The sequence below is a fragment of the Pinus tabuliformis genome, chromosome 2_1 (assembly GCF_031772625.1).
Source record: "Pinus tabuliformis cultivar Carrire ecotype Pingquan chromosome 2_1, CPIR1, whole genome shotgun sequence".
In the NCBI taxonomy this organism is placed as follows: Eukaryota; Viridiplantae; Streptophyta; class Pinopsida; order Pinales; family Pinaceae; genus Pinus; species Pinus tabuliformis.
The window spans coordinates 474,679,427-474,703,901 of NC_142299.1; the positions used below are offsets into that span (position 1 = coordinate 474,679,427).

At 44.2% G+C, this 24,475-nt stretch overlaps 1 pseudogene; it reads right to left on the bottom strand.

Annotated features, from left to right (window-relative positions):
- Positions 1–23,159: 23,159 nt before the first annotated feature.
- LOC149200973 (pre-mRNA splicing factor SR-like 1 pseudogene) lies at positions 23,160–23,720 on the bottom strand (annotated as a pseudogene).
- Positions 23,721–24,475: the final 755 nt, after the last annotated feature.

Consider the following 24,475-nt stretch of genomic DNA (forward strand, 5'->3'; position numbering starts at 1 on the left):
ATGTCATTTGTACGAATAAGGGTGGTCACTCTTCCTAGGTGGCTAACACGTGCTTATTTCAGGTTTTTTGACACATGTTGGAGTAAAACCGAGCAATCATGGGCTAGAAGACAGCCAAGTTTGAGGTGAGGATTCGTAGGGGGGTTTTCTATGACATTAAATAGCCCTTCCTTGGGATCTTCACCCCCAAACTCCGAGCTCACAGGCCACCAAAACCGGATCTTGAAGGCAGCCAAGCAGATTTTGGAAAAGGGACTGTCTACTAACAGTTGGACAGCCAAGTCCCCCAGATTTAGGAGGCCTGCTAGGGCCCTTGTGGTGTATAAATGATAAGGCCTCAGCCTTCGTAAGGGACTTTTTGAAACCATTGCATATTTTTGCACTACAGTGCTGTCAGCTTTAGCTCGTTTTCTTGTAGCCATTTTGGCATAACTCTTGACTGATGACTATTTTTTGATAATGATAAGCAGTCCTATTTCATATCAACTCTGAGTTTTCTATAGGAGCCGTAGCTCTCAGGGTTGGGCCCAACCTGAGAGCCTAGGGCCTCCTTTATGTACTGTTATCTTTCCTTTAAGGATCGTTGTTTTCCTTTTGTGCATTTTCAAACATATTTCTGTTAGGCAGATTAAGTTGTGTGGATTAACTAGGTCACTGTTTATGAATAAAGTGCTTCAGATTTTTAGAATAGATTGGTAGGATAATAACAGGAAAAAGGCCCTAAAAAAGGGTCAACAAACACTTTTGGTTTCACCTCTTCCTTATTGGATCAGGGGCTGGAATTGAAGTAACCGTGCTGTCCCAAACAAAAACACTAGTTTGCTTTACCATGCAATCCTTAGTGTATTGTTTTCATTTGCAGAAGTTGGTTATGTGTTCAGATCTCTGAAATGTTTCATTGCATAGTTGATATACATGGTTCTCTTTCAAATAAAGCTGTTGTTCATTCACTTTATTGTTAGTTAGATTAGATTAGCTAGGACTTTGATTACTTGCGAGACTTTGTTGATTCAGTTGAATGTATACGATGCAGAGCATCTCTACCACTCTTTCATCCACCTAAGCTTCATCAGAGCCATCTGCTCCATCTCCTAGCTAGGTTCCTCATCTCACATTTGTCCTCTTGCCCACGTAACCCTACCTTTTTGTGCAATCATTGTTTCAGCCTTCTTTGAGCCAATTTAGCCATCTACACCTTCTCACCACTCCATCCACCAGTCCCTGGGCCACTTCAAACCCCTATCCTACCTCCATATCCATTCATGCGTCTTCCCTCACTCACCCATCCTGCAAAAATCCAATTTTTAAACATCCTGTAGGAATTTCTGAACATCCTGTAGAAATTCCTGAACATCCTGTAGAACCCCTGCAGACTTCCTGTAGAAGCTCACAAATGACGTTTCTTGATAGCCAAACTTTGTGAAACTCTCTGGAAGGGTGTTAGGGACTCCTTAGACCCTCTCTAAACCTTCCCGACCTCTTCCAAGCATTTCTCCTCCTTGATCCACCCCTGCACAGTCAAAGAACAGTGAAAGCATATGCATGATGAAACTGACGACTTAATCAAAAATACAAAAAGATGTTTTCTTCAGATAGAGGTAGTCTAGACACATGTATTTTACCTTCATAGAAGTAATGACATCTCTTTTAGTAGTTTGCATTCTCTCCTTTGCATCAGTAGGACTAGCTGGTAGAATTAGGGTTTGCTAGGGTTTGCGTTTTCCTTCAGTTTTTCAATCTCTTTTCGCAAATAGATTAGCTTCCTTCGAGTTATCTTTCATCCATCAATTAAAAAGCTTCTTCTAAGAGCTCATAGAAGTTGGCTTAAGCTCCTAGTGGACTTGTGCCAGCTGACCAAGTCAAAGCTGCGGCAAGAGCTAGTACTTGTGCATACAGCACCGTCGCTTCCAAGTTTGTTACGAACTACCAGGCTGATAAAAGTAAAGACGGGAGTCCTAGGAGTTGCAGCATTATTGCTGCAATACTGGAGCCCACCACTCTTTTTGGCGCCGTTGCCGGGGAAGCGTCAGAGTATTTGTGATTGCTAGTTTTCTTCTATTTTCCTACTCTCGCCTTCCGCTAAGTAGTTTCTTTCATTTCCATTCTGCAATTTCATTTCTGCAAAAGTAAACTAGACATTTACTGCTTTCGTAGATTAACCTTTCAATTCTGCAAGCGTAAAATAGAATTTCAATTTTGCAAGCATAGTCTAGTATTTACTTCTCGCAATTTGATTTCAGCAAAATAGATTAGTCTTTTCCTGCTTCCATTTCAATTCCGCATTTTCATTTCTGCAAGATAGATTTTAGTTAGTTGCAATTCCATCTATTTCAGTTTTGCAGGTCTAAGCAGAAAAAAGAAAAAACAACCAAAAGTCCTTTCATGCCTCGTAGGAACAGAGATAATACCGGAAAATTCCTACCCAACACCCCCACCACTTCACTAAGTCACCCTTCTCTCTTCTTTGGTGGAAGTGATCCAGAAGAACCTATAGGCGAACCTCCTGAGATATACAAAGATCCTATAACATAAGAAGAGCAATAAAACATTCCTTTTGAGACCATGGCTGACAACAGAAATGGTAGAAACGATGACGATAGAATAGAAGGTACCTTCCCTATCCAAGAGACTAACGGGGACATGAAAATGAAGAACATAAGTCCCTCAGCCTTACCTCATTTCCATGGATTGACCACTGAAGACCCTGATACCTTCTTGTTTGAGTTTGTTGTCCTTTGTCAAACTTATGACTATGCAGAAGACGAGAAAAAGTTGAAACTCTTTCCCTCTACCCTCAAGGATGCAGCATTACGATGGTTCATGGGGTTACCTGGAAATAGTATCACTACTTGGGCTCAAATGCAGCAAGCCTTTAACAACAAATACCGGGATTACTGTAGGTCAAAGGAAACCAAGGGGGAAATATTTCGGATGACCATGGGAAATGATGAGTCTCTAGAGGACTATGAGGAAAGGTTCCAACTTAGCTATAAACGGGCCAGGTGCACACTTGACCCTGAATCTCTAAAGCTGGTTCTGCTCCGAGGAGTCCCTGAAGACCTTCTAGATACCCTTCACATGCTAGCTAGAGGAGATATTTACCAACTACCTTATGAGGATATAAAGACTGTGTTTAGAAACCACTCTAGGGCAGCCCGGAAAAGAGGTAGGGGGAATCCACTTTCAGCTAGTACTACCTTCTCCAAGCATGAGTTTGCTAATCAGCTGGAAGACCTCAAACGTGAGGTGAGACAGACCATTTCCATGCAACTTGATACATTCCAAATCCAACAAAAGAAAGAGGAAGCTGAGAGGGCTTTGGCCATTTTCTGTCCCAGATGTACGAGGAAGCACCCTAAGAACAAGTGTCCATTACACTCAGTGGAGGTATGTTTCGTTTGTGAGGAGAACCACCCTACAAACCAATGCCCAACCTTGCCCGAATTCAAAGCCATGTACCAAGGGACTGAGGCACCCATTGAACCTCTCTACTTCCTCAACCAAAGGAGGCCGGATGGACCCAGACCTTACCAGCAGGGGATGCAAGGGACATCCCAAGCTTATTATAGCCCCAACCAATCTGCTCCCATACCTTCTTGGGGTCTCCCCACTCATCCTTCATGGTCTGCACCTCCTCTGTGGTCTTACCCACCTCAATACCATACTCAACCCACTGCTCATTCGTTTCACTCACATGTCCAGCCACAACCTCAGTGGAATGCACCTCAACCGAGGTGGAGGCCCCAATACAACTCTCCTCCCGCCATTCTACCTCCACCGCCGGATCAACCACAACCATTACCTCCTGCTCCTCCAAGACAACCCCAGATGCCTGCCCAACCGAACCCAAACCCCAACAACCGACAAGCCCAGCAGGTATACACTGGGGAGACAACATGTCCCACCTATGCTATGGAGATCCAGGAGATCAACCTGCGATCCGGGAAGACCCTTCCAGATCGCCAACCTCCTCCCCCAGAGGACGAGGAAGAGAAACAGGAAAGTGAACCCAAAGCCATTCCACCCTTTCCTGAGCGACTAACAGTAACCACACAACCAAACCCAAAGGAGACTGAACTTCTAGGGGAACTGAAACAGTTGTGTGTGAAAATAACCCTTCTCCAGGCCATCAAAGATGTACCGATATACAACAAATTGATTAAGGAGAAGTGTTTCAGGCACCCAGGCAGGAGAAAGAGAGATGCCTTGACTATCAATGTCATAGGACAACTGTCTGATCTAATGTTGGGGCAAGTAATATGTCCAAAGTATTTGGACCCTGGGAGCCCTGTAGTTGATGTCCACATCAATGGCACCATTATCCCCCATACCTTGATTGATCTAGGGGCTGCCATTAATGTGATAACCAGGGACACCATGCTTAAACTCAACCTTCAGAGTTCCTTAAGGAAGACTTCGACAGTCCTGCAATTGGTAGATCGCTCCACCGTGACTCCCGAAGGGATTGTGGAGGATGTCTTGGTCTTGGTTGACTCTTGGGAGTATCCTGTGAACTTCTTAGTCCTTCAATCAAAGGCAAAGCTTACTGGATACCCCCTCATCTTGGGAAGGCCTTGGTTAGCGACTGCAGATGCTTACATCAGTTGCCGAGCGGGAAACATGACCATCAAAAATGGTCCTATGGCCAAGCAACTAGTCCTATACCCTCCTGCCCAGCCTCTGCTAGAACATGAATTACCACTCTGGTTGGAAGAAGGAGATGAGGATGAGGTATACTCTGCACCCTTGTGCACCATAGAAACCACTAGGGGAGGTCCTTAAACCGAGGATGATTTGATTGAGACCTTGATTCGGAATCCACCTCCCAGTGCACTGTCCTTAGAGGAATTGGTGGAGGATACCCAAGCCAACACCTTAGTGGACCTCTGTGTGACTGATCCAACCACTCCCAGAGTTAAGAATGTGGAGTTTGGCCCTGAAAGAACTTTAAAGATCAGCTCCTCTCTCTCTCCCTCTCAGGAAAAGGAGCTATGTAGCCTCTTGACCCGCCATTTGGAGGCTTTTGCCTGGAACTACAAGGAAATGAAAGGAATCCATCCCTCGGTCTGTACCCATCATATTTACATTAAGGAGGACTGTAAACCAGTCAGGCAACCTCAGAGGAGAATGAATCCAGCCCTTAAGGACATTGTTAAAGACGAAGTGCAAAAATTGTTGGATGCAGGATTCATCTACCCCATCTCGGACAGCGAATGGGTTTCCCCTCTGGTGTTGGTACCCAAGAAGAACGGGAAGTGGAGAATCTATGTAGATTACCGGGAACTTAACAAAGCCACTAAGAAAGACCATTTCTCTTTGCCTTTCATAGATCAGGTGTTGGATGGATTGGTAGGGAAGAAGTTCTTCTCTTTCCTAGATGGGTTCAGCGGGTATAACCAGATCCAAATAAGCCCGGAAGACCAAGATAAAACCACCTTCACTTGTCCTTGGGGTACCTTTGCCTACCAAGTCCTTCCCTTTGGGCTATGCAATGCTCCTGCCACTTTCTAGAGAACAGTATTGAGCATCTTCTCTAAGTTGGTCCATGATTCGGTAGAAATCTACATGGATGACTTCACTCCTTATGGGTCCAACTTCCGAGAAGCATTGACCAATCTGGGAAAAGTTCTAACCAAGTGCATTGAGATGAACCTGTCCCTCAGTCCTGAAAAATGTGAATTCCTGATGACTGAAGGGACCGTGCTAGGACATACCATTTCTCGCCAAGGATTACAGGTGGATCCTAATAAAATTGCTATCATCCAAAGGGTCCCACCTCCTCAAAAGGTAAGGGATGTTCGGAGTTTCCTAGGCTTAGCAGGATATTATCGAAGATTCATTAAAGACTTCAGCAAGCTAGCCTCACCTTTGTTTGGACTCTTAGGGAAAGATGTTGAGTTTAAATGGACTGACAACTGTCAAGGGGCACTAGATGAGTTGAAAGAAAAGCTGGTGTCCGCCCCGATCTTGAGAGGTCCAAACTGGGCCCTACTGTTCCACATCCACACTGATGCCTCAAACAAAGCCATAGGGGCAGCCTTAGGACAAATTGAGGAGAAACTTCCATATGCCATATACTTCGTCAGCAAAAACCTGTCCAAGGCATAAATGAACTATACTGTAACCGAGAAAGAGTTCCTAGCCGTAGTCCATTCCCTAAACAAGTTCAGACACTACATCACCGGTTATCAAACATTTGTGCACACTGATCATGCTGCGATTAGATATTTAATGAATAAGCCTAATGTGAATGCTCGTATTATTAGATGGTTACTTTTGTTGTAGCAGTTTGATTTGACTATTGTTGACAAACCAGGTAAAGAAAATGTTGTTGTTGACTTCTTGTCTAGATTGGATTTGCCTACAGGTGAAGAAGGAACAGTGGATGACCAGATGCCAGATGAACATCTATTTGCTATCTCAGTACTCTCTCCATGGTTTTCTGATATAGCAAATTACTTGGTCTCAGCACAGTTCCCTCCGCATCTGTCCTCAAAAGAGAAGAGTAGAATTGTAAGGAAGAGTGCCCCGTTCACATGGATCGGGGGCAACTTGTTTAAGCTTGGTCCAGATCAGATCTTGAGACGTTGTGTTAGGGAGGAGGAAGTCTTTGAAATCCTCCTAACCTGTCACGATGGACCTTGTGGAGGCCACTTTGCAGCAAAAAGGACTTCCTTCAAAATTCTACAGGCAGGCTACTATTGGCCTACTCTCCATCAAGATGTCAGAAGATATGTCAGCCAGTGTGACCGATGTCAGAGGATGGGGAAACTGACTCCAAGAGATGAAATGCCTCTCCAACCTCAAGTGACCTTTGAGCCATTTGAGAAGTGGGGCATGGATTTTGTGGGTCCTATCAACCCTCATTCAAAGCAACGGTCTTACATCATTGTGTGCATCGACTATCTGACCAAGTGGGCAGAAACAAAGGCAATCAAAGCAGCAATAGAAGAAAAGGTGGCTGAGTTTCTGAGGGAAAATATCTTCTACAAGTTTGGCTACCCAAGAGAGTTAGTCACAGATCAAGGAAGCCAGTTCACCTCCAACCTGATTGAAGATTTGCTCGCTCATCACAAGATCAAGCACAAGACTTCCACCCCCTATCATCCTCAAGCAAATGGGCAGGTGGAAGTCACTAATCGAGCATTGGAAGGGATTTTGACCAAGATTGTGAGCAGCAGCAGAAAGGATTGGGCAGATCGCCTGGTTGAGGCCACCTGGGCCTACAACACCACTTGGAAGACCACAACCGGTTTCACACCTTATGAGCTGGTCTACGGGAAGAAAGCTTTGCTGTCCATAGAGTTCGAGTACAATACATTGAGGGTGGCAGCTCAGCTGGACCTAGATCTCAACCATGCTCAATGTGAGAGATTATTGCAGCTGAATGGGTTAGACGAACAAAGAATGTAGGCCCTCCTCCACTCAGAAGTAGTTCAACTCCAGAGGAAGATATGGCATGACCGACACCTTAATGAGAAGCAATTCCAGCCGGGAGATTGGGCACTGCTGTATGACTCAAGATACAAGGATTTCAAAGGGAAGCTGAGGACAAGATGGTTAGGACCATATACAGTGGAGAAATGTAACGACAATGGTTCCGTCCTTATCCAGACCATTGATGAAGAAGCCATCCCCATGCTCGTCAATGGGCATCGACTAAAGATCTACAGGAAACCTCTTTCGAGGCAAGAGTTCATCGAAACTGTGGAAAAATCAGTGCTGGTAATAGAGAAGGGTTCTGCCTCTGTTTTGGCCACACCCTAAGCATCATCATAAAAAATAAAATAAAAAATACAATAAAAAAGATCCTTGGGTGAAAACCTCTCTGAGGCGCCCAAGGCAGATGGTAGGGGTGAAAACCTCATTGAGGCGCACCTACTGTCTCTCTGAAAAAGAATTTGAATAAAAAGATCCTTGGGTGAAAACCTCTCCAAGGCGCCCAAGGCAGATGGTAGGGGTGAAAACCTCATTGAGGCGCCCCTGCTGTCTCTTTAAAAAAAAAAAAAAGGAGAAAAAGAAAAAGAGAAAGAAAAAGAAGGAAGAAACAGAGAGAAAAAAACAAGTTTAATCCCTGGAAATTGTTGCAGGTTGCAGGAACACAATGCAGAAAGGAGGCCTCCCAACACAAGGACAAGGGTCCCTACCAAGTTACCAGGCATCCTCACATCCACTCCCTCCATGAACACTCATTTTTTTCAGGGTTCGGACACAATCTAGTCATGGTTCAACCTTCTACAGGAAGCTACAGGACTTTCTATAGGAAGTTCTGTATTTCTACCAGAAACATCCTGTAGAGCCTTTGGGCAGGCCAGAATCGATTATGGAGAGGGATTTGAAGCTTGAAGTCTATTGAGGAGGCATGCAACCACTCTTTTCTTCCATCCTCCACTTGTTTCATCTCCTTTCACCACCATTGCCACCATCTGGTTGAATATACCTGCACAGTCATACCAGAACCCTGTTTTCTCAGATAAAATTTTGTTTTTTTCAAGTGAAAAATAAAGCATGCAGAGGCCCGCACACTTTACCTGTCAAGGCACCCTCAGGACCCTTCATCCATGAATGCAACTTTGTTTGTTTAAGCATGCACCCCAGGAGGAGAAACGGCTACAAGATGTCCTACAGGAATCCTGTAGCAGCTGATCCGGCTGGAGCACATACCATGGAGACACCAGCAACTCACATCAAACGAAGCCGGTGCATGCAGCATTCACCACCAGAGAGTCGGGTCTCAAGGTCTTGGAACCAGCATCAGCCAATGGAAGAGGAGCTCTAGCACCCGTGCGTGAAGCAGCAGCAAGCAAATCCAGCATTCCTCGTCCTGAAGCCTGAAGAAAAACGTCCACGACCGCCCAGGTAAGTGCCTAACCTTATTCGTCGAATTACATGAACTATACTCTAAAATTTGCATGACTGTGAGAATGGGCGGATTGAACAAGGTTGGTGGCCATTCAACTGGCCACCCACAGCCAGTCAGATGGCCTTGTAGGATCCGAATGGGCTTGGTTATGCCAAAAAGACGGGCAGTTGACACGTGGGAAGTGTCCAGTCGGGGAGAATCGGCAGTATGACAGAAATGGTGGCGGTGAATGCAGAGGGAAGGATTCGGCGGTCAGAGACACGCCGAGGAATGATGGCTATGACGTCGGCCAACGGATCGGCCTAGACAGCTCACCCCCGCGCCATGAATTCCGCAACATTTCAAATTGGCCGGTCGAATAACTCACGGTAAACTGCTGTCATTCGCACTTGCAACCGTTTTTGCAGCCGAGTACGCATCCTCCTTCTCTGCAAGTTGTTAGCCTGAGCTTCTCGGTCTATTCCAACGTCCTTCCGCAGCTCAAACTCGTCCAGAACCATCGTAATGTCCTCCAGAAGCCGGGAAAGCTTTCTACAGGAAGGTGCGCTACAGGAAGCCCGGCATTACGAAGAAGCTTGGACTGTTCACGTCGAGGGAGGCAATTCTCAGAGAGGTAGGCCCAAACATACCTTTCCCATGAAAAATAGTTCAAAAGGTGGTAAATTCGACGTGCTGGGGTAGAGAAAAATTTAAAGGAAAGTCTGTCTGCGAATCCAAAAGCAGTTTACTTATCGTTGCATGAAATTGTCTTCATGGTTTGCGTCCAAGATTTTCTCCACGAAGTCCTGAGTTAAATTCCTCCTGTAGAGAAGTGAGACACTGTCAAGGCTAACCGGTGGGAAAAACTATGAATTTTATATGAGTGTGTGTATGTTGGAAACATAGCCCTGCACTCTGTTTAGAGAAATCCCGATTCGTCCTTCTGTACACGAGCAGTCAGGTTTCAAAACAGAGGAATTGATACGAAGAGGCCTACAGATACCGTTTTTAACGCTCTGAGAAGGAAGCACACCTAGAATTCCCTTTCTGCTCAAAGCGCAAGCAAAAACAGATTCTTTTTCACCATGCCAGGAGGGTTTATCTGAAAGGAACCCTCGGACTCCAAGAAACTCCGAGAAACCCCTGAGGTGGTAGACTTATTTTCCCGTGCACACTGGATGACATTCTGTGACAAACTTCAAGGTCACGATGATGAAATTACAGAAGAATTCCTAAGGTCCCTGAAGCCGAAATCGAAGACACTAGCCACTGTCAACTTCAGAGGATTGACCCTAAGACTCACCCCACAGCTCATTAGCAGAGTCACTAATCTACCGACGGGGGTACCCTGGGATAAGGAGGAGAAGCCAGAAGGCCATTTCTACAGGAAGTCCAAAAACTGCTTCTACAGGAAGCCAGAAACCAGCCACTACAGGCATTTCTACAGGAAGTCTGAAGAAAGGGTAGCAGAAGGAGAAATCGGCCGAGATTCTAGCTAGGGAGGCAGCAGCTGTGCTGGCCACCCTAAGCACCTCTCCCAAGCAGAAGGAAAAGCGAAAGAGGGAGCCTCCCCTGTACTTTAAGGCAAGAAGAAGTGTAAGAATTAAAACCGGCAGACCCCAACCTCCATCCAAAGAACCAATTACCATTGTAGACACCCCTACCACACCAAAGGAGAGGTCCCCCTCCAAGGCATCCATCACTTATGAGCGGGGAAGCCCGAAGACATCCACTTGGAGGGAGAGAATGGAAAGGTTGGACACAAAAACCTCTCTACAGGATGCTGAAACTATTCTACAGGAAACATTGGCTAGACTGAAGGAGACCGAAGAAATGGAGAGTGGGGCAGCCAAATCACCACAGAAGGAAGAAGTGGTCGAGCACATTATGGAACCTAGCCCCCAGCCCAGTTTGGGCTCCTATTATAACTTCTTGGAGGCTGGAAAGATCATTCCTCAGAAATTCACAGTGCCACTTTTCTTTGCACTAGAGGAAGAAAGAGTGAGGACCCACACATGGATGAAAATCGCCAAGTCTAAAGGAGTAGCAGATATAGGTCCCTTGGAGGACCAACTCAAGGAGGCAAGAAGAGAATTGGCTATGGCAAAACATGTGGGAAACTGCCAGCGACTCAGGCTACAGGAAGAAAATGAGCTGCTTAGACAGCAGCTACAGGAACAAGAATTACAGATACATTCTCTGAAACAGCAGCTGCAAGAAAAGGAGGCCCAATTGGCCTGCATGGCCAGCTGGGCAATGGAGGCCCTGCAATGCAGGTAGCCTGCCAAATCCTATGCCCTTTACCTCAAGGACCAATGGTTACAGTTTCAAATCAATTCCTTGGCTCAAAGGGGCATCACCCCTTTCCAAAATTATCATCAGTTTGTAGCTTTATGTGGCAGCAGTTCATCTGAGGATAGGGCCAAATTGGCAGAGTTCTACTTGCAAAACTTCGCCTTTCCAGACATGAACGCATGGGATCCTAACACGGTGATGGGAGATGTCCAGCTGATGGACATGGCCTTTTGGATGAGCCATGACGAGAAGAGAGCAGCAGAGGTCCACAGTATCATAGGAAGAGAGCTCAGTGAGCCTCTCATGATCAGAGCAGAGCCAGATGACCCATCGGCAGTGATAAGCACCCACCAACACTTGGCCAACAGTCCTCAGGATCTACCGGAATACATTGAGCAACAGGCTCAAGCCATTTCCCATTTTGAGGACATGGAGAGGCTGTTGGGAGAAAACTGTATGCATGCTTGCACATGGCGGTGGAACACACTGCCTCACAGCCTGAAGATAAGGGAATATAACTCTCCCACTAGGATGAGGGAGGCCTTGGCAAGGGTACCTCTCTACAAACAATTGATCTAGAACTTGCAGGCCAATTGGATTGGATTGGCTTGAAATTCAGTCCTCCTTTACTTTTGGGATTGCTAGAAGGAGTGAAGGAAGAGGAGGAAGGTAGACAATGGGAGGAGGTGGAAAGGAAGGCAGGATTCCATGATCATGAAGAGGATATCACAGCAGAGGCTTGGGACGTGAGGGAGGCGATCAAAGCCATGAAGGATGATGAGCTGGACTAGTTGCTCAGAGGATGAGCAACCGATTCAGCAGGGGGGTGATGATGAGCCCCCAAATTGGGTAACCTATTGGGCTCATTTTGCCTAATTATCCTTGTTCAGTCCTTGTTCAATCCTCCATTTTTCATAGCTTATGCATTATTTTTTAGTATGTTTATGTCATTTGTACGAATAAGGGTGGTCACTCTTCCTAGGTGGCTAACACGTGCTTATTTCAGGTTTTTTGACACATGTTGGAGCAAAACCGAGCAATCATGGGCTAGAAGACAGCCAAGCTTGAGGTGAGGATTCGTAGGGGGGTTGTCTATGACATTAAATAGCCCTTCCTCGGGATCTTCACCCCCAAACTCTGAGCTCACAGGCCACCAAAACCGGATCTTGAAGGCAGCCAAGCAGATTTTGGAAAAGGGACTGTCTACTAACAGTTGGATAGCCAAGTCCCCCAGATTTAAGAGGCTTGCTAGGGCCCTCGTGGTGTATAAATGATAAGGCCTCAGCCTTCATAAGGGACTTTTTGAAACCATTGCATATTTTTTCACTACAGTGCTGTCAGCTTTAGCTCGTTTTCTTGTAAGCCATTTTGGCATAACTCTTGACTGATGACTATTTTTTGATAATGATAAGTAGTCCTATTTCATATCAACTCTGAATTTTCTATAGGAGCCGTAGCTCTCAGGGTTGGGCCCAACCTGAGAGCCTAGGGCCTCCTTTATGTACTGTTATCTTTCCTTTAAGGATTGTTGTTTTCCTTTTGTGCATTTGTAAACGTATTTCTGTTAGGCAGATTAAGTTGTGTGGATTAACTAGGTCACTGTTTATGAATAGAATGCTTCAGATTTTTAGAATAGATTGGTAGGATAATAACAGGAAGAAGGCCCCAAAAAAGGGTCAACAAACACTTTTGGTTTCACCTCTTCCTTATTGGATCAGGGGCTGGAATTGAAGTAACCGTGCTGTCCCAAACAAAAACACTAGTTTGCTTTACCATGCAATCCTTAGTGTACTATTTTCATTTGCAGAAGTTGGTCATGTGTTCAGATCTCTGAAATGTTTCATTGCATAGTTGATATACATGGTTCTCTTTCAAATAAAGCTACTGTTCATTCACTTTATTGTTAGTTAGATTAGATTAGCTAGGACTTTGATTACTTGTGAGACTTTGTTGATTCAGTTGAATGTATACGGTGCAGAGCATATCTACCACTCTTTCATCAACCTAAGCTTCATCAGAGCCATCTGCTCCATCTCCTAGCTAGGTTCCTCATCTCACATCTGTCCTCTTGCCCACGTAACCCTACCTTTTTGTGCAATCATTGTTTCAGCCTTCTTTGAGCCAATTTAGCCATCTACACCTTCTCACCACTCCATCCACCAGTCCCTGGGCCACTTCAGACCCCTATCCTACCTCCATATCCATTCATGCGTCTTCCCTCACTCACCCATCCTCCAAAAATCCAATTTTTAAACATCCTGTAGGAATTTCTGAACATCCTGTAGAAATTCCTGAACATCCTGTAGAACCCCTGCAGACTTCCTGTAGAAGCTCACAAATGAGGTTTCTTGATAGCCAAACTTTGTGAAACTCTCTGGAAGGGTGTTAGGGACTCCTTAGACCCTCTCTGAACCTTCCCGACCTCTTCCAAGCATTTCTCGTCCTTGATCCACCCCTGCACAATCAAAGAACAGTGAAAGCATATGCATGATGAAACTGACGACTTAATCAAAAATACATGTGTCTAGACTACCTCTATCTGAAGAAAACATTAGCTGGTAGAATTAGGGTTTGCTAGGGTTTGCGTTTTCCTTCAGTTTTTCAATCTCTTTTCGCAAATAGATTAGCTTCCTTTGAGTTAGCTTTCATCCATCAATTAAAAAGCTTCTTCTAAGAGCTCATAGAAGTTGGCTTAAGCTCCTAGCGGACTTGTGCCAGCTGACCAAGCGACAGCTGCGGCAAGAGCTAGTACTTGTGCATACAGCACCGTCGCTTCCAAGTTTGTTACGAACTACCGGGTTGATAAAAGTAAAGATGGGAGTCCCAGGAGTTGCAGCATTATTGCTGCAATATTGGAGCCCACCAATAATAGGGCAGTAAAAGGATTGCAGGAGGTAATTAACAAATATGCAAGATGGGGAGAACCTCGCATAGTCCAATGAATGGAGAGCCATACGTCACGACCGGATAAGAAATGTGGTTAACAACGTGGATTGGTGACTGTGAGATGGATCAGGTCATTCTGGACCTCGGTTTAGATGAAAACGTCTTGCCCATGCAGACATGGGAGCGTATCAGCAAGCCCCCACTCCAATGGTATCCGATCCAATTACGGATGACAAATTAGCAACAGATCTTGCCCCTGGGTAGGCTGCAAGGAATCACCGTAGACCTGGATGGTGCAAGCACTAGAACGGATTTTAAAGTTATTGAGATAGTGGATGAGAAAATCCCGTACCCCACGTTGTTGGGAATAGGCTGGGCCATCGACATGAATGGGATTATTAATTTCAAGCACAAGGAGATGATATTTGAGAAAAATTTGTGCCGCATAGATTTTTTGCTAGATCCAACCAAGGGACCCCGCTACACGGAACCTATGTGCGACGACGAGCAGGACGAAGCCTTGGATTGTATCTACCAAATTGCTGCAGAAAGGCCAATAAAGGGTACGGTAATGGAGGAACGGAGAATTTCACAAGGTTACGCGGAACCATACACCGATGATTCGGAGGAAGAAGACAAGCAATGGTAGAACAGAATGAACGGGGCAACTACTTCAAGCTACAATATGCTGACAAAATACATGTACTGCGTTAAAGCTCAGGACCGCGAGCTGCTGATATATGATGGGCTCACAGTAGTAAATGAATTCCTGGAGAAGTTTGAGAGCGTAGTCCTAGAGTACCAGCGATTTGATGTGCTCAAATGGGCCTTGCGTTTGACACCGGCGAGACGGTGGGGTACCCATGAAGGCACTTTCGCAGATTGGTGAAGCTGTAAATGCATGATGAAAATATGATTTGGGAAGACAGCGCTCCAACTAATGGAGAAATATGATGGATGATAAAATCCGCATATACATCTGAGAAAATGGACCAAAGCCTATGGCAAAGAGACACAACCAGAATGGGTGCACCTATTTTATCATACCTTAGATGTCATCCCAAGGAATTGGTATCCTGAAACAGAGCTCCAACATGGCACAGGGGAGTTGGATATCTTACGCGAAGGGTTTCTGTCAAAATTTCTTTTTGAGGATCAATGGATGGATACAGTGGATGACGCATTAAATCTAGTCAAGACTACAATATTCACGATGCTGCTAGAACCATAAGAACTCATGCAACCCGACTAGTCGCGACAGCTAAACTGGGCCCTGGAATGTTACAGTGTAAAAGCAGAAGGTGACGAAGATGATCCACGCGACATCAATATACAAGAATCCAAAGGAAGTCGAGAAGTGAGCGGCCTCGAAATAGAAGATCCAGACGTCACAACGCCATTAAAAACGAAGCAAGAACAGAGGAAGAACCGAAGTATGCTACGCTTGGAGATTACTGGGACGACGCTACAATGGAAAAGGTCGTCGAGCTGCTCCAGGAGTATCGAGACCTCTTCCCTACCAAGATTAAGGAGTTGAAAGGGATTCGAGGCAAACTAGGAATGATGAAGATAACTTTGAAGCCTGACGCAAAACCAGTAAAGCAGTGACCTTACTGATTGAATCCAAAATATAAAGAAAAAGTACGAGAAGAACTAGACAAGATGCTAGCAGCCGGGATCATTGAACTAGTCGAGGAGTCCGATTGGGTAAGTCTGATGGTGGTACAAGAGAAGAAACAGAAGGGTGAGATCCACATCTGCATGGATCTACGGAAACTCAATGATGCTTGTGTTAACGATCCATTTCCCACACCTTTTACCGATGAAGTCTTAGAAAATGTGGGCGGGCAAGAAGCGTATTCCTTTACGGATGGGTTCTCTGGATACCATCAGATCAAGATCGCGCTAGAGGATCGAAGCAAGACAACGTTTGCTATGGAATGGGGTTGCTTTCAGTATACGGTGATGCCATTTGGGCTGAAGAACGTGCTGGCAATATTTTCCTGCATTGTGGTAGCTGCATTCAAGGAATTTATACATAAATTCTTGGAAGTCTATCTTGACGATTGGACCATCTTTGGCCTGGTTAAGAAACATACTGAGAGCTTATGATTAATGTTGGATACCTACCGTCAACACCAGATTGTGCTCAATCTAAAGAAGTGTACATTCCTTGTTCCTTTTGGGAACTTGCTGGGTCACGTAGTTTGTAGGCAAGGCCTGATGGTGGATCCGGCAAAGATCACTGTCATATTAGGTCTGCAAGCAGCACGCAGTGTCAAATAGCTCCATGCTACACTGGGACACACAGGGTACTATCGAAAGTTCATAAAAGGTTACGCCCAGATCACGGCTCCAATGGAACAATTGTTAAAAAATGATGCCACGTATTGCTAGAATGAGGAATGTAACAAAAGCTTGGAATTGCTGAAGGAAAAAATGGCATCTGCCCCTATCTTGATCTTTCCGAAATGAGACGTAGAGTTCCACATGCATGTCGACACGTCGTGTATCGCGTTAGGAGCAGAACTTACTCAAGAAAGCGCAAAGGGAGTTGACCACCCGATTGCGTTTGCAAGTCGAAGGTTGTCAAAATCCGAGAAAAATTACTCTACTACTGAGTGAGAGGGATTGGCGATGGTGTACACACTCCAAAAGTATCGTCACTATTTGCTTGGAGGAAATTTTAAGATGTATACTGATCACTCTTCGCTAAAATACCTAGTGAATAAGCTTGTGTTGGGGGGACGCATCAGTCGATGGTTGTTGTTGTTTCAGGAATATGATTTTGAGGTTGTTGTAAAGCTAAGACCTCTGAATGTGGGTCCAGACCACTTATCTCGAATTGATACAGGTGAGGAACTCATGAATCTAGAAGAAGGACTCCTGGATGCCCAGTTGTATGTAGTGCGCATTGCAAATGGCCACTTTGAAGATATAATCTATTTTTTGACTACCGGCACTGCACCGCAGGGGTATTCTGTGCAACAAAAGAAGGAATTGGTGACACGAGTAGCAGATTTCACTGTGATTTCCAGCCATCTCTACAAAATGGGCCATGATGAGATATTACGCAGATATGTACCAGAGTTTGAGCGAGAACAGATCCTTGTCGAAGCACATGGAGGGGTTGCTGGCGGACATTATGTGGGCCGCGCCACAACCCAGAAGGTTCTTCACGCCGGATTATGGTGGCCCACCCTACATCAAGATTCAAAAGCATACTGTTGGGCCTGTGATGTATGCCAATGAATAGGCAAGCCGTCGCGAAGGGATGAAATGCCACTTCACCCACAAGTAACACTACAACCATTTGAGAAATGGGTGATCGACTTCGTCGGGCCTATTGAACCGCAAGGGAAGACGGGCACGCACTATATTATCACTGCGACCGAATACTTGACCCGATGGGCAGAAGCACAACCAGTTAAAGATTACACAGCTGCGACAACGACAAAGTTCTTGTTCGAGAATGTGTTGACTAGGTTTGGGTTGTCCTAAGATTCTCATGAGTGATCGAGGAACGCATTTTTTGAACGAAACAATCTGCGCGCTCACTGAGGAATTCCAAATATATCACTAATAGAGCACGCCATACCATCCGCAAGCAAATCGGGCCATTGAGAAATTCAAAAAAAAATTGGAAACCGTGCTGACTAAGATCTGCAATACGCGACGAAACGATTGGGACTTGCACATCCCTGCTGTGTTATGGGCATACTGAACCACGTGCAAAAATTTGACAGGCCAGACACCGTTTCGACTAGTCTATGGTAAGGAGGTCATGATGCCTATGGAATATATCGTGCCCAGCCTACGGATTGCAACAGCTACAGGAATGGCAGATCATGGGGCTTTGGAGGAAAGGCTCGCACAACTCGATGAACTGGACGAAGAATGATTTCTGGCAGGATTTCATCAGTAGGTACAAAAACAGCGCGAGAAAGCATGGCATGATCGCCATATCAAGGTGTGCACATTCAAGAAGGATGACCTCGTATTATTATATGATAGTAAGTTTGAAAAATTCCCAGGTAAACTCTATATGCATTGGTTGGGGCCTTATGTCGTTAAAGAAGTAACTGATGGGGGTGTAGTTCAATTGGCTAAGCTCAACGGAGACCCCTTCACAGGAAGAGTGAATGGCAGTCGCCTAAAGCTCTATACGGGCAGGCCGACCACCTAACTAATCGTTCCACAGAGAGTCTCACCGCTCCGACCAATTGAAAGAGAGTGAGGGACGATAAAGCAGTCTGGGGAAAAGATGCGTCGGTATCAGGGTACGTGTACAATTGGCCAACAACTAGGAGCGTGGTTCAGCGGACAGAGCCACAGGGGGGCGCTGCTCCAAGGAATGATGACCGTTAATACCACTGTTCATGACAAGATGGTTGCATTATGGCAAAAGGGAGCAGGCGGCGGGCAATTAAGAGCCATAGTATGAGCCAGATATGAAATGATCGACCACAGATTTCACATGGGAAGGTTACACGAGCTGGAATGAGCGACAATCCAGGAATTTGAAGTTTTCATGGCTTATAAATCACCATGGGAAATCCACTGGGCAACCTATGCTTTTAAAATACAGATGGAGCTGTTCATCATCGCTGCACCTGGCATGCGCCTGAAGGTAGTAATCTGGCCGAAGAAGGGGTAGGACTCTCTGAGGAGTCCAGTATTGACAGCTGCGGGTATCCCGTAGGCTGCAGCATCGCTAGTAGGGGATGTACCAAAAAAAAGGGAATGCGAAGTAGAATTGGTCCGGATGTCGTCGCCCCACCTAGGGGCAGGATGGCACGTTACAACAGAACAACAGAAGGATGGAAAGACGGTGACCATGGGTGGAGATGCAGTCAATAAGTTGCCTCTGATGGTTCTCAATGAATGGTATTTAACAGACAGTAGGCAGGGTCTTGCAAAATTGCAACACAGGTTGCAATGGATGGTGCGAAGAGAAGATATGTCAGTCGGAAAGGGCTACAGTGGTACCAAGAGGTCCTGTATGCGGCTCCCCCGCTCGTGCTAAAATCTTCAGAGGGGGAGTTCTGTGTTAACCGAGTAGAGCAGAATGAGCATCATCGGTTACGAAATATGGTAGAAACACTAAAGCCGGAAAAGTGTTGCAGGAGACAACGCAGGAGCAGCCGGATGACGAGCGCCACTCAACGAAAGGTGAACCGCGAAGCCAAGACTAAGTGTCTAGCCATGCCAGTAAGTGACTCAGGACGAGTCACGATGATTGTGTTAGGGGACTGTTGGGTAGCGTAAGCCCCGCGGAACGAGTATGGGGTGCGAAGCCCGGAATTTTGGGTAATAATAGGGTAAAAGACTCCGCGGAAAGCACGGAGCGCAAACTATAGTAGGTTGAGTCAAAGGGTAGTCCGCCCAAAAATAATGTAAAGAAATAGTAATAGAGTTGGCCCGCGGAGGGATCGCAGGCCAAGGGAAAGTATAAATAGAGCGGGGCTCTATGAGGGAAAGTAGTTCTTTGGGAAGATGAAATGTAATGGGTCCGTGAAGGCAATAGCTTGAAAGCGTCTGTTAGTTTGAGTCGAGGGATTGGGGTAGAAGGTAGAGGCTTTGTAGCTGTGTGCGCAGAGGCCTGAAAAGTCCGCAGTTGTGTACGCAGACCCCTATAGCTGAGTGCGCAGGGTGGATCTGGATGTATTTTGGAAGATTGATAATAAAGATAAGTTTCTTCTAAATTCTGGGTTGGTTGCGACTTTATTCTTTTATGATAAATGAATTGTTATGATTTCTGCATTTGCTACAGTTGAATACATGTGAATTGGATTAATCTTGATGTGCGAAGTAACCAAAAGTAATAAATGTTTGCTTAAAGACCGTTTTAACTAGATCAAACCAGTAATAAGTGATTCAATCTGTAATAAACGAGATAAGGGTATTCCGATCTGCGCGGATCTAGCATAGTGCGAGGCTATAGAATAGTGTGCGAACCCCAAACCACATCTAACACATCCCCAGGGTGTGGAAACCTAGTTCCAGCACCCTCCCCCGCTACCTCAGGTGAGACCTCAGTCCGCGCTTCACGGGTTGTTGCCGAAAGGGCTGGTAGCTGCGTGATTTGTTTAGCTAAATAATTCTTCCGAACCTAGGTCAATCCCATATAAGCCAACACTTACCACCAAGCTAGGCCTACGTTATGACAGTTCTACCCCATATTAACTGCAAGAAAATGGCAAAGTGGAAGCTGTTAACAAGGTTTTAACCACCATGATTAAACAGATTAACGGGACTCAGAAATGAGAATGGCATCTAATGCTACATCCATCATTGTTTACATACCGCACTACAACAAAAACTTCAACTAGTTTTACTCCTTTCCAGCTTGTCTAAAACATGGAAGTAGTTCTACTGATTAAATATGAGATACCATCTTTGAAACTGGAAATTGAATTATTACCAGCTACTTCTGCTGAAGAGGAACACTTTTTGTACTTAGCACATCTTGATGACACTCACTATGTTTTTGCATTAGCTAGCGAGGTCCAAAAGAAATGAGTTAATGCATAGTATGATCAGAAGGTAAAACCTTGCTCGTATGTGAAAGGTGATTTAGTCTTGGTCTATGATCAAGAGAACGATAAGTTAGGCATTGGAAAATTCGAGCCTATGTGGCATGGTCCTTATATTGTAAAATGTGCATTGGAAAAAGGCGCCTATGAACTAGTGTATTATGACATAATTCCTTTGGGAAGGCCCAAAAATGGTCTTTACCTAAAGAAATACTATGCTTAGATTGTTTGGTGAAACATTTGTATATTAATGTACCATAAATTTTCATATGATAGCTTTTAGCGGTTTTGCGATTTTTCGCTACTTCTCCTGCTTATCTTGTGTTTCACCTGATTTGTAGATGTTGACATTCCCCCATACTTACATTGGATTCACTAATGGTGCTAGTCATAGTACTCAAAATTTTTCTTCCACAGCTTGGGTCATATATTCACCCACAGATGAGTTAGTTTCTATTCATGGGATATGCCTCGGTTGAACAATGAACAATATTGTAGAATATAGCACAGTGATTGAGCTATTATCTTATGCCATTACATTTGGCATTTGTCAATTGATCATTAGGTTAGATTCACAACTCATGGTATTACATTTGAATGGTGTTTATTCAGTTGGAAGTGCTTCCTTGTTAAGGATGTTTTTGTGAGTCCGTCTCTTGGAATGAGAATTTGATTATATTGAGTATCAACATATTCTGAGAAATTTAAATACATTAACATATGCATTAGCTAATTATGTGTGAAATTGGCACTTGTAAGACATTTGTAAATAAATCAATGCAATATTCATTCATATATTGTACAAGATGATCAAAAATAGACGTAGTAGGATTTTCATTAAATAAAAGGTTGTAAATAAGTGTAGCTTTTACAAAAAAATTCATCCAATGACATGAGGCCCCGTGGCCTTTATTTTTCCGAACATGTCGATAAATCATCAAAAATAAAAAAATGTAGCTCTTAGACTAGTCACTATGCATGATGGTGATCATGGTAGCATACAATAGAACGTGCTACTCATCGTAGCAAACAACTAATAGGACCAGGAACTCCTACAATATGCCTCTGGTGGCGAAGTGGTAGATAATCTATAGCGACATCTAGAATGTTGAGAGTCAACCTCTCAAGATTGTGCTCTATCACTATCAATGTCTCTGCCGCATATGAGTTTTGTACTATGGGGGAAACTAGACACTCATTATGTTAGTCATATCTACGTAATCTAGCTAGTCTCATTGGGGCTGTTATCACAAAACCAGTACTAGGGACTGCAACCAAGCACGGTCTCATGTAACTGTTTCAGACCAAGCTTTTGACTAAGGATTAGCCTCCCTAGCCCGAGAGGGCTCTCTCAAGAAAAAGTTATTGATTTTGAATGTTGATAAGAGGGCTAACTCTTGTATAATAGATTTAATGAACTTGCTGGCTGGACAAATATACAAATACATCCATTGGGCTTATGGAGTCAAACATGCTACAACAAACAATGATATTTCCTCTACATAGAAGTCAGGGCATGTGACATTTAAATGTTCAAAATATAACTCTTATAAAACCACAGTTCATAGAAGAGTACAGGAAGTCAGAGCAACATATGTGAATTCTGAGTGATTACTCCTCTAAGCAACTGAAAAAAGACATGAAGGACAAAGTAAAACAATACATCTTGAACATGGAAATGCTGTATGAATCCTGAGAAGAAAGGCATATATCTTATATTACTGCAAACTGTTCTTTACACAAGCCAAAATAGCACTCTGTTTTCATAAAATATCCAACCCCCTCTACATCTCCTATTGATCCATATATAGGCAAACAAGCTTAACCACCTCGAGCTTCCTCCTCCAGCATGAGGGGAGCCTCGAAGGTGGCTATTGAATATCCCTATCTAGTGCATAACTAATTTATTAATTACAAAATGTCTAAACTGAAATCACAAATGGTTTTCATTTAATCAAAATCCTAAATCTTTGCTCCTTGTCGCATGATGCTTTTCTGGCTTTTGACACATGTCCTTTGCTGCTTGGGTTGAGGTGTCTTGAAGGAAAGTACACTAAATGAGTTGGCCTTGGATTCCAGTCACATAGATGGCTTCATTAATTAACCAAGGAAGGTGCTCTGTTTTCACGGCTTCTGTCTCCCATCACTCTTCATCACTTTAAAAACATGTCCACTGTTCTTTAATTCTTCCTGAACAACGCATATCACCACATCTTTCAAATAAACTGGAAACCTTATGAGCTGAACAGGTGTCTGCAGTTGCTAATTGGCTCTTAATATAATATGTTTTCCATCATCCTAAAATATAGGAAACTTTTCCTGTCTGTCAGTCTTTGCTTTGCCTCATCATATTCGAACCTAAAAGAGCTTACCTTTTATCCTTAATTGACTAAAATAGAGCGGACTGCCAAATATTGGATGTGCTGTAGGTTATACTGATAGACAAGTGTCTTTCTTTCAAGTTTCTCAATCATCTTCACCATCATAGCTGCTCTGTGTTTAAAATCATCACCTACAGCAGTTTCGTAGCGCGCTACGAAACTGCTGTGTGATTTCAAAAACACAGTCTTGTGATATGCATAATAAATTCTACTGTACTTTTAATAATCCCTAACAAGATCCCTGCTCCTCTCTCTGTCGTGATAACGATCACCATTGGTTAATTTTGAAATAGCATCACTGCCATTCCTGTCACGAGGCAGTATTCGACGCACAGGTGAGGCATCTCGGGTAGAAGCACAATGTGGTGCATGCTGGCCAAATTACACAGATAAAGCAGCTTTAACTGATGGTGGCCTTCGGGCAGTGTCATCTGATCCATAGTGATTAGTATCACCAGTCACTCCTGCATGCTGAGTGGGAGGATTCATTCATTCCAAATGAGCAGTAATTTGACACATGATAGGTACCGGTATGTGAGGAAAAAGTGTATCGAAATAGTACTGGCCTAGAAGTAAATCATGAACATAAACACCCATTGTGGTCATCCTTCCATTTGATCCTGGAGAAAATTCCTCCTCGTCCTTAACATAAGGCTCGACCCAAACCCATAACGTCTTAGGATCTGCAACATAACGCAAGTACAGGAAACCACTACATCTCATGTATGGAGAATCCTCGTGCTTAAGAAGCCCATGTATTTGCTTCACTGTCAACTTCATGGTAAAAAATTTGTAGAGAAGACAAAATGCTGTAAACGGGCCCCTACAATTCCCTTCTTGTAATGAGCTATACTCTGATGTATATCTCCTTCACGCTTCACCTTTGTACTAAGGTCTGTAAGGGCTATAGTCATGTTATTCTTAGCGATTTCAAAATTAGGATATACAGTCAAACACCTCTCAAAGAGCAGCAATAAAAACTGGACTTCCCATGTGGAACAGGTGTCCGCTGAACTGGTCTTTGGCACACTTTCAATGGGCGAATATAACGCTGGGTAGTATTATAGAAGACAAAATTTACCAAGAAATCATTTTGCACCTCTGTAAAAAACCTGCAAGGCAAAGCGACCAGAAAAAGAGACAAGGGAGATGTTCTCTGACATCTCATTTAGCATAACATTGTATGTGTCCATTGATAAACGTTCTGCTAGGAACTGATAAGTGAGTCTCAAAACGTCTAACAGTTGTTGCAACTCCACAACGGCACAGAGATCATGAGACTCAAAGAGTTCAAACAAGAAGTCAATATTTTCTCTAAAAATTTTATTCATCCTCTGCGTCCTTGAAATTTCCTTGTTTGGCGAACCAACTCCGTAAAAATCTCACGTATTCCATGGAACCCGCATTTTTCAGGGTGAATGCGCTCATTCCACTAAGCATCAATTTCGCCCTCTGTCCCCACTTGATAAACTCCGACAAAATAGTCCCAACAACGCAAATCAAAGGCGAGAAAGAAAGAGTTTAGATATCTTGTG